The sequence below is a fragment of the Macrobrachium rosenbergii genome, chromosome 44, assembly GCF_040412425.1.
Source record: "Macrobrachium rosenbergii isolate ZJJX-2024 chromosome 44, ASM4041242v1, whole genome shotgun sequence".
Classification (NCBI taxonomy): Eukaryota; Metazoa; Arthropoda; class Malacostraca; order Decapoda; family Palaemonidae; genus Macrobrachium; species Macrobrachium rosenbergii.
The window spans coordinates 2,876,569-2,887,800 of NC_089784.1; the positions used below are offsets into that span (position 1 = coordinate 2,876,569).

General features: G+C 32.8%; 1 long non-coding RNA gene across 1 annotated transcript; it reads left to right on the forward strand.

Moving 5' to 3' along the window:
* Positions 1 to 2,090: 2,090 nt before the first annotated feature.
* Positions 2,091 to 8,951, forward strand: LOC136829261 (uncharacterized). Its single transcript, XR_010850341.1, has 3 exons — positions 2,091 to 2,337; positions 3,553 to 3,770; positions 4,201 to 8,951. It is a non-coding gene; the product is annotated as an uncharacterized lncRNA (long non-coding RNA).
* Positions 8,952 to 11,232: the final 2,281 nt, after the last annotated feature.

Consider the following 11,232-nt stretch of genomic DNA (forward strand, 5'->3'; position numbering starts at 1 on the left):
AATTATCATTTTTCATCTCATCATAATCGGGGCCGTTGTTTTGAATGAGCCCTCTATCTTGAATAGCTCATTTCTTGACTTGTTTTGGCAGATATTGTTATGGACAAATGCCCTGCCTGGCTTCAGACTTTTTGGGGGTGAGGCTGCTAGCCCTACCCCCAGCCCCAACCCCTACGCAAATATTTTGATATATATCATTATAGTCTCCTGAGACGCTGGCCAGACTTACTGTTGCTTATAGCTTTGCTGTGTGTATGTACGTACGTATGTATGTTTGTATGTATGTATGCTGTATTGAGACACTGCTTTGTTTCATTTCATTGTTTTGTTTAGCAAGAAATTCACGCGTTCTGTATTGAAATTTGCGTATTTTAAAAAGTAAAAAAAAAAAAAATTGTCTTCTCAGTAATTCGTCTGCTTTGCATGTGTTACCAAAATCTTTCGAGTATAAAACCTCAAAGGTTATTTTTTTTTTTTACAATAAAAACGGGATGATTACCAAAAAATACTTGTAATTTTAAGTTATTATACAATATTATTTTAAATTTATAGCTATAAAAATTTATAATTTGGTTCTTAAATGAAAAATACTATAGTCCTTTTTTGAAAATGCCCAGCTGTCAAGACAGCGCAGACGATTTTTTTACAGGGAAACATGCCTAAAATAAAGTTATAACAATTAGATGAAATTATTAAAATATATAAATTCACCATTCATCATTGCAATATTACACCTTTGATATATTTTAGCTTAAATATTCCTTAGTCTGAATGCCTTTAGCTCTACATTATCTCATATCAAAAGCATTCAAGTTATGTAGCTTCTTCAAGTTACCAGTTATTCTTTTGTATTCTAATTATCTGATTAATTTCTGTAACTCCACCAACTAGAGTTACCGGTTAATTATTCATCATTTACTTCATGATTAATTTTGTATATTGAAAATGGGAAAACTTTCGCATGGTACTTTTAGAGTCATATGCTTTATCATATTACTTGCAAGACATTACCAGTTACAATCTTTAGCATTGTTTTAGTCAAGGCTTCTAAATTATCTAGTTCTGGCTCAATCATATGCTTATAGCTATAATTTATTTATCATTTAGGAATACTATTTTCCCGATCAATCATTTTGTGTGTGGTGATTGCACTGTTATTTACTTAATTTTTACTTCTGTATCCCCTTTAGAATGATGTCTGAATGATGTTTTACAGAACAACTTAACAAAAGCTTCTTAAAATGTCTAATTTTCAAAGTAATGTCTTGTCTCTTTAGTGCTTAGTATTTTTGAATACTTAATTTAAATTATAGCTTCTTAATTGTCTGTTTAATGATTTTTTTGATATTATATCATGTTTTACTTTAAGCCTTTAGTCAACTTATAAAGTTCGTCTGAAGTGTTATTGTTACCAAACATTCATGGCAAAATACCTTGAAGTTTTCTTATTTTTAATCAAAACGTACACTCACTAGTTCATATTACTGACAAATAATTAGAAATTATTCACATTTTTATTACAATTTGGGTATTTTATTACAAATATATATCTATGCGCATAAATCTTAAAGCTTAAAACGATAGTTATATATGAAAATAAATCTTGAATAAGTATAGTTACTATATAATGTTTTTATTCGATTTATTTTAGTAATTTCTGTAATAAGCAGTGAATAGTCTTTAGGATCAGAGAAAATAAGCCTTTATTTTAAATCTGTTTCTTATATTTTTATGTTAAAATTCTTTTGATCTTTCGTAAAATCTCAGGTTAAATCTCTTGGGTAAACGAAAAAGTTGACAGTTACTATTAATATTTATTACTTTTTTTATTCACTTTAAGTGTCAACACACAAGGAGGATAACACGCCTAAAATTAAATACAAAAAAAAAAAATGTCATCAAGCCGTTAAAAAGTTTGAATAGCTATTATATTCATAAAAGCGAATTTTTAAAATAACATCGGTGAAATAGAACACTTTATAGATATATATATATCTAGTCTAGAACTTATGCGGCGATTTCTGCTTTTGGTGTATTTATTTAGGCTCGTTTCCCACTCCTTAATGACAACAACGAATGTTTCGGAATTGTTTTTAAGTCTTTGGCAAAATATTTGTGCAATATTTGGTTTTATTCAGTTCAAGGTCACAGCGTTGTGTATTTAGTGTTGTTTTATGATATTTGTGTTGATATATCAGCTGTCCACAATGAAGGTATTTGCTCTTTTTCAGTTTAAATGTACCCGAGTGATGTGAAGGACTACAGGCTGCCGCCATGGGCTGGTCTTCTGTTATATAACCTGACAGTTCTACAATGCTCCTTCATTATATCCTTCAGGTATGTAGGAAGTTCATTAATGAGTAGATTAAAGAAGTTTATAAAACCAACATGCAAAATAAAGTTTCCGGAAAGAAGTATGTAAAAGCAACATGCAAAGCAAAGTGTCCCGAGAGGCTTCCGTAGCCTACTCCTGAACTCTCAAGTTGTCCTCATAGGAAACATTGTGTCATTAAAGTGTCATACTGAGATTAGACGTATTTAAATAACTGTCCATTTAAGTAATAGATTACCAATGGTAGACCTAGATTGTGGCATGTAGCTAAAGATTAACAGGCTGAGATGAAGGCATGAGATCGTTTAATTGATAGGTTAGGCTATCCTACGTTGCCCCGTAGGGTGATAGTGCCGTCATTGCACCTCACTGGGTAGGCATTATTAAAGGTTCTCTGCACTGTCCCTTCCTTAGGCCCCTAGTTGCAACCCCTTTCATTCCTTTTACTGCACTGCCATTCATATTGTCTTTGTTTCATCTTGCTATCCACCCTCTCCTAACAATTATTTCAAATTGCAACTGTGAGGTTTTCCTCCTGTCACACCTTTCAAATCTACCTACTCTCAATTTCCTTCCCAGCATAGAATGGCCTCATAGGTCCTAGTGCTTGACTGTTGGCCTAAACTCTGTATTCCCTTCCCTCCCTACTGATGCTAAGTACCTGATTTGTGACCAAGATCAGTGTTAATTTCTGTGGGACTGAAGACTTGAAATTCGTATGAAAAGAATGCACGATTATTTGGTGGAACCCCCTGTAGTTTTGAAACATTTTTTTTATATGTAGAGGAACCTCAGAATAAGCAATATTGGTGAATTATCCATCAAGATTTCATAAGCATGTAAATTGCTTTTAGTTAAACCAGATCAGCAAATCCTACAGTAGGAGAGCTGATGTATCTTTGTAGGTTAAGTCCCTTAAGTATCTTGTACAATAAAACTTAGTAAGTTTTGTTAAAGCATACTGTGTCACTCTTGCTCCTCTCTAGTGGTGCAGATAATTTTGACAAGGAAAATACTGAAGTGGTAAAGGCAGTACAGTACTGATAATTTAAGCTGAAAATATTTTGTGAACTTATCACTACCAAGAGCTCTCAAGAGTAGTCTTTACAGAATATAGGTTAGCTTAAAGTAACCCGTCAAATATTCTTGAAATTTTGAGTCTATAACAAGGTTATACCTAGGCCCAATTAATCATTTAACCTTAATCCTTTTCCTTTTAGACAGGTTGAATTCAGCAGAGGTTAACCTTAACCCTCTGGCTTCTCAGCAAGTCTTGATGAGATGATGTCACTACACCCATGCAGTTTTGTCCCTAGGCTGTGACCAGCCGCAGTTGACTAACCACAAAGAACTTATATGCCTTAGGTCAGCAAGGGCATGAAGGATTTTTCAGGAAACATCCACATATGTTCCTTTCCTGTTGGATCAAACTACAGAGGTAAGGTTGTTAAATACTGAGAAAGTGAAGTATATAATAATTCATTTGCATTGTATAGGGAAATGTATAATAATGATAATAACATTTAAGATAAAGAACTATATATTGTAATTGGCTCATTGAAACTTACATTAGGAAGCCTCTGTCATTTGAATTAAATGGAACTGCATCCAGTTTTTAATTACTTGAATATTTGCTGTAGCTGTGACCAAATAGTAGTTTATTGATATATCCATGAAAAAAAGACAACAAGATAGTCAGTACTAGTCTAAACAGGCTGTTGTTCCATCTGCATCCCTTTTGGTAGAAGGGCCCTAGATAAATGGTGCTGTGGGCCACTTCATAACAAATTATCTTTTATCTTGATATCTTGTAAACCCAACAGGTCTCATGTGACCTGACGGTATTAACTTCTTCCTCATCTCTTCAGGAAAGCTGCCACAGTTTGCAAGCTTAGATAGACAAGTTAGATGACACCGGTCTCACCTTGGTATTCCACAAGCATCTGCTATGAAACGATATTGAATACAAGATACGGTTGCATTCTTGTTTATCAGATTCATGCAACGGGCCATTATTGTTATTTACTAATGTCAGCAGTTCTTAATGACGGAGATGAAGTAGAAAAAATGGCCCCATAACTTAAATGTTGGAAATATCCATATTTTGGTGTAGATAGATTATTATTTTTCCTGTTTTGACTGTTAAAACTAGCATAGTGTTAAGGTTTTTAGTACTTCGTTAGTTTATGAGGGGTCATAAACAGTGCCTGTTCACACAAATATTAGCTGTATGGTATATTTTTCTCAGTAACTTTATAGATCAAAACTAGGTGCCATCATAGTAAGGATTTCAAGATAAGCTGTTCGTATATTCCTCCAAACCTTAATCCATATATATTTGTTTTTGGTTACTGAATTATATCAGTTAATTTATAATTGAATTTTTAATAGCTTTTAGGTCTTGCATCATTGTAATAAAGTATTATGTAGGCGTTGGTACCTTTACTATGCAGATTTAAGTTACAAACGGGGCCTGTTTAAAATAGTAGAGATATCACTGTCTGATGTGATTACTTTTTTAGATTCTATGGCAGGTAATATTCCAAAACGTAGATCATTAGTTTTTGTCACAGTTTTGTTGATAAACAAAAAAACTTGTCACAGATATGAAGTGATGAAACAATACTCTCTTAAATGTGTGCCAACTCTACCATGAAAATGATGTGTCTTAATAAATGTTCAGTGTGTGTTAATTCAGAGTTAGACTGTAAGTACTATTGAGTACGGTATTAAGTGCATTATTTTAATGGTATCTCTTCATATGTCAAAACACTTCTTGCTTGAGAAGGTTCCGAATTGTAAGTGGTTCCTCAAGTGCAGTTTGTTAGTGTTGACACTTTATTTGAAGTAGATTATTTGAAAATTAAATTAAAATTCAAACCTTTACTGCAAGTTGAGTTTGCCACTACAAAGAGTGGTATTCCAGGCAAATGAATTTGTCATTATTCAGATTCAGTGTTGTTGTTCTCTGGTAATTTGTTTTTTATGGAAATAGTCTAGGTAAATGAATCTATAAACAAACTGAAATTCGAGATGTTGCTTTAAAGGGAGTTATGTATTGTTAATAATGGTGTCCTAGGTATTGGAATAAGTAAACTTAAAGTTTTCGTTACAAGGTTTATTCGTCTTAATATTACATTGATAATATATTTTTTAGAGGTATTAAAATCATCTTGAGAACTAGTCACTATTTTTCACTTGGACACTTAAATATTTTCCAGACTTTAGTTAGAAAACTAAAATTCTTTTCTTAGTAGACACATTAAATTTGAATTTAATTATTAAGAAAGTCGCTGGTGTAAATTGGAGTAAGGTTAGGCTGAAGAAGTCGAATAGCAAAGTTGAAGAAACCAAAGGGGAAGAAAGTGAAGTGATTTTTTCTACAGATGCACTTGCCCTAAGAATGACTCTGTGTAAAATATAGGATATTTCAAACTAGAATAATATCTTGAATACTTATCAGAGATGAAATCTTAACTGGAGAATTCTGCCTCAGCTTAGGAACTAAATCATTGTGAAAAATGTCTGTAATTACAGTTTAATGAGATATATGTTAGATGCTTGTGTCTTTGTTAAAAAAAAATTATTTGGAAAATTTATTTTCATTATATCTGATTTATAGGTTTGTTAATTTTAAAATTTCCAACGTGCAACAGTGTCTTGACATATGGAGATTTATAGGTTAAGGTATTAATTACAAAAATATTTTTGTTAAAGTTAACATGTATCCTACAATTCCCATTGTTTTCAGTTTTGTGATCAAATCAAGATGTAACTGTTACTGGTAGAGATTTACCTTTGAAATCTGAGTAATGGGAAAGGTATTATAATAACAGTTATGTATAGATTCTGTGATAATGTTAAAGGACTTCTGCATTTCTGCCGTTGTTAGCTTTCAAGAAAACTAAGATGCTTAAAAACTATTTAAAAAAAACTCTAGTGGTACCAAGAAAATAATAGCAATTAATTGTCTCTTTTGTTAAGGTATACCATGCTGATATTACAATCTAGGTGTGATAAACTGATTCTGACTAGTGGCCAACTTTTGCAGAAATCTGAGGTAGCAGTTTTTTTTTTTTTTTTTTTTTTTTTTTTGCAATGTTAAAATAACTGAGATATTGTTCCTGCCTCTTCCGCTCAATCTTCCATTCTCACTATTGTAGTCTTCCCCTTTTTTTGTGAACTTGAAATCACACGTACGTATTCAAGGTGATTTTTTCAGTCTATTGTTAAAGCTGTTACCTACACTTTGCAAACTCGCTTTGTTGATGAAGGCCTGGACAGTTGTTTCAAAGGGGTCTCTCTCTCTCTCTCTCTCTCTCTCTCTCTCTCTCTCTCTCTCTCTCTCTCTCTCTCTCTCTCTCTCTCTCTCGTGCTCTGCCTAAGTCATTGCATAGTTTTTTGAAGTGTCCTTTCACCCTACTTACTTGGCTGAAGCTGTCTTATACAGCTTACAGTCTTTGAAGCATCATTGCATACTTGACACACCTTGCTAGAAAGACTTTGACACCTGATATCCTTTGCTGAAATCCAGGTGCTTTTGCTCTTATTTCCAGACACAAAGATAAAGTTCATCACTCTTAAATTCTCACACTTAGATTCTCACTCTAAACACGCTTCCTCTTAAACGTCATAGCTGATAAATTGTTCCATGGCCACAGATATCTGGATACGTACTGGCTTATTACTGCATGAAACTGGTAAACCTTTGGGTGTAAAGATATGTGTGTTCAAACCACATTTTGAAGAGGTTTCTAAATTTTTTTCCATAAAATTTAAACAATTTCTGTTTTATGTAACAATGTAAACTGTGAGTTTTATCTTGTCTTAATTTTTGAGCAAATTTTTATGTTTTTGTTTTTTAGTCCTTGGACAAAGTGAGAACTTGGGCAGTGTCTGTAAACATTTTGCCATAAAGCTTTGCAGTTTTAAGAAATTCCATGAGTTATTGCTCATTATTAATGGACATAAGCAGAAGTGCAGAAGTCCTCATATGTAAAAATACTTTGTGTGGTTGAAAACTGGAAAGATTGTAAACAGAAAACTGGAGAAATAAAATAAAGGACTCCTTGGAGCCAGCATTGCAGTGCCTTGAGGAGGGAGGTGTCCTCAGCAGGAGGTATTATGGCCAGTTAGTTGTCAGATTTGGAACCCACTCAAAGACCTGTTTTCTAAGTTGACAGCTGATTTGCCGAGGTGGGAAAAGTCCTTGTATACGTCCCTTGTGCTTCTCCAGATGTGTTCTCTTTCTCTGTTAATGTTGAAGAATGTTAGACTCTTTCATATGTAAAGGATACTGCTGTTATGTACAGGTGGTCCAAGAAGGGTATGGTCAGGGTTACCACTGAGACAAACCTTGATTCGTTCTTACGACTGTACAGTATTTGTATTTGCTTGACATGAAGTGTCGTATGACTTGGTGTAGTGTGCTTGTAGACTTTTACAGCCAGAATTTGTACCAAGTAGATGTATAAAGGCCACAAAAATTTAATTCGGTTTTTCTGTGAATAATGTATGAGAAAATCTGGTAATTTTATGCATTTCGATATTCTGTTTTCTGTTTTTGTCGAGATTTCATGCTGGTTTCTCTCCAAAGCCTTGTTAGAGAACTTGAGTCTTGTACTGTATTCTGTCTTTTAGAAAACTAAAAAAATTAATTAAAAGACATGTGGTTTAGTTGTATATTTTGTCGAATGTGTTAGCTTTTTTATAATTGTCTTTGTAACATAGAATTCCTACCTTAGAACTCTGTGGATAAATTAACTCGTAAATATTTGTGGATAGGGTTATTTACACTGTCTTCAGAGATGTTTATATAGTTTCTAAAAATGGCTTATTTTCGTTACGGGTGATTGACTAAAATTGCTTTATATATTTGGATACAAAAGTACTTTGTATGAATGACTTCAAATTCATCGATTATTTCTAAAGAAAAATGATCTTTTCAGTGAAATTTTAATTCTGAGTTGTCACATTTTACGCTGAAGTTAATTATTAGATTTCACTTTCTAAATTACTGTTTTCTTGCCAAGTTCTTGTAAATTCTAACTTGTTGATATTACGAAGCTAATTTTCTTGAGCAGAATTTTTAATGTTTACAGATTTTTTTTCTTACTGTAATTTACATGAAGCTTTGTTTTTCTGAATTTTTGATAAGTACTGATGTCTTAAAAGGTCTAAATTTAGTGTTTCAAACCAATAACGAAGTTAAAAGTTATCCTTTGGTTAATTATATAACAAAACTTTGAATTATATTTCGGACGCATGCTGTCTTTCCAAAAGGGGGTACCAGCTTGGGGCTTAAACACCTTCTCATCTTAGCCTAGACATCCATTCGTGTACTTGACATAAAGAAGGGATAAATACTACATGGCCATGTTTCTAGAGTATGCGCGAGAAGCCTTACAATTTTATAACATCGTCAGTAATCAGATAGAAACGGGTGTGTAAAAATGAATCTTGGAGATATTTTGATGGATAGGTTTGTACTAGAATGGACAGTCATCTATTAGACAAGGCTACCGAGGTAATGTTTAATAATTATGAAGTCTTTGGTATACTGAAAAGGTTTTGTGCTCTCACAAATTACCACACCAAATGGTATATTGGTAATTTTGTGGTTTTGTTTTCAGTCTAAATGGTATATTGGTAATTTTGTGGTTTTGTGAAATATCCATACTTTACTGAATGCAAAAGATGATTCTTAGAACAATAATTTTCCTTGTCATTTAATGGAGATTAGGAAACTGTCTTCATTTTAGGTCAACTTTCTAATTGAAGGCTTAACTGACAAGAAAAAATTCCCAGTAAAAGCTTGGTAAAATTTGGATAAAATCGAATCAATTCGAAAACTTACTTAACAAATTTTACTCAAATGGTGACTGCCAATTTTGGAGATATTTACTTCAGTTCATGATTGTTCGTTGATTTTAGGTGTATGTTGATTTCCTCTGAAGGTTTGTTGTCAGTGAAAATGTTAAAATGATTGACAGAACTTGGAATTAGAAATACATGTCCCTGATATGATGTGGTTATGTAATGTTGGTACTGTCTTGAGGGATTTCATAGGTTGTGGTATGTGATAAGAGATTTCATTTTCTGTGTGGGTGATAATGAAATGGTAGACTATAATAGCTTTTCCTTTGCTACAAAACTATTATAGTGGCCCTACTGTGACGTTGTAACTTCAGAATTCACTGGAATGATTTGACTTTACAAAAGTATAGCTCAAGCTGGGAAACTTACTGTAAGGCAGGCATTAAGATTTATGTTAGAAATTTTCCCAGTTTTATACTAAAGCACAGGTTGTCTCCTCAAGATTTTAATGAATTTGTTTAAATGTTTTCTAAGTTTTGATCTTCTGGAGTTTGAGGAAGGTCGAATTTTACAGTGTTTATACATTTTGCTGGAGATGTATAGTTTTGGATTCAAGACTTCTTCGTTGTGGTATTGGTCTTGTTGCTTTCAAATGAGAAATTAAAGACTAAAGTTTCACATTTATAAGTATTGTTGGTAATAATACAGAAGTTTGGTTTAAGAGAGCCTTAAGAAGAACTTGTGGTCAGTGTTATGTTCTCGTAGTTTGTGATCGTAAATTTTGGCGTACAGGAAATTATCATTGTGTCTATTGATTTAAGAATAAGACTATTGTGGAATTTCTTTCATTAAGTATGGGATTGCTGAAGTGATCCTTCATGATGGCCTAGTTTTGGACCAAGAAAAAGTTTGTTTCATTATAGAGGAGTATAAAGTACAGACAATTCGTTTGTAATAGTGGTGTTTGGCTCTTAGAAAGTGTTTGGTGTGATAGCCTGGTACTCATATATTATTTGGTGACAATGAATTTATTATTCAGAGGTAAAGGAGGTGACAGTGGCTTCATTAATCATCAGTCTGTTGATGACAATGGGATCTGGCTTTTAGATATTAATTAGTAGCAGTGGAGTTTGGTGTACATTGTGTGTTAGCTTGTAATAGCTAAGTATGAAGTTGTGTTAGTTTGTAATAGAGAGTTTGAGATTATGTTTGTTGTATGTTCTTCAAAGTAATTATAAACTTTGGGCCTTGTTAGTGATAATATGGATTGTGTTGTCAGTGCACGGTGATGGGATTCAGTATTCATCACCATTATTATCATATGAGTTCATGATATCTAGTTTACATTACATAACAGAATTTTTCAGTTTGTGTGCTAATGATGTCTGGAACTCAGGAGATAGTTATGATCACACAGGATGTGTGAAGTCTTTGTTCTTTGTATATTTTGGTTCACAGATTCTGTCAGTTCATGATAGTTTTGGAATAAGGAAGTCTGTTAAGTCTGTGATACTAGAAAATTTTAGAAAGTTTCAGAAGATACTTTACATTCAGGAAGTTTATGTTGTGACACTTTTACAATTAGGAAATTTGTAAAAGAAAAAAGTATGTTGGTGTTATCTGCTCTTTTACAATGTTTGCATGATTTTAATAGGTCTGTTAGCCTGTGGCATTTTTGGTTAAGTCTGTTAGTTTTTAAGTTCTCATTTGTATAGAAAGTATTATTTTTTCTTTTTTTTTTCAGTAGAAATTCTGTTAGTTTGTGGATTTTTTTTGCCCAAGAATTCTTGTCTTATGTATTTTTTCATTAAAAGTCTATTAGAGTGTTTTTTTATAGAAAGTCTGTTTGTGTTGTCTATAAAGTCTGTTAGTTTGTGTTGTCTATAAAGTCTGTTGGTTTGTGTGCTGTTTCATATAAGGTCTGTTAGTTTGTGTTATCTATAAAGTCTGTTGGTTTTGTGTTGTCTATTAAGTCTGTTGTCTTGTGTTGTCTATAAAGTCTGTTGGTTTGTGTTGTTGGTTTGTGTTGTCTGTTGGTTTGTGTTTATAAAGTCTGTTAGTTTGTGTTGTCTGTAAAGTCTTGG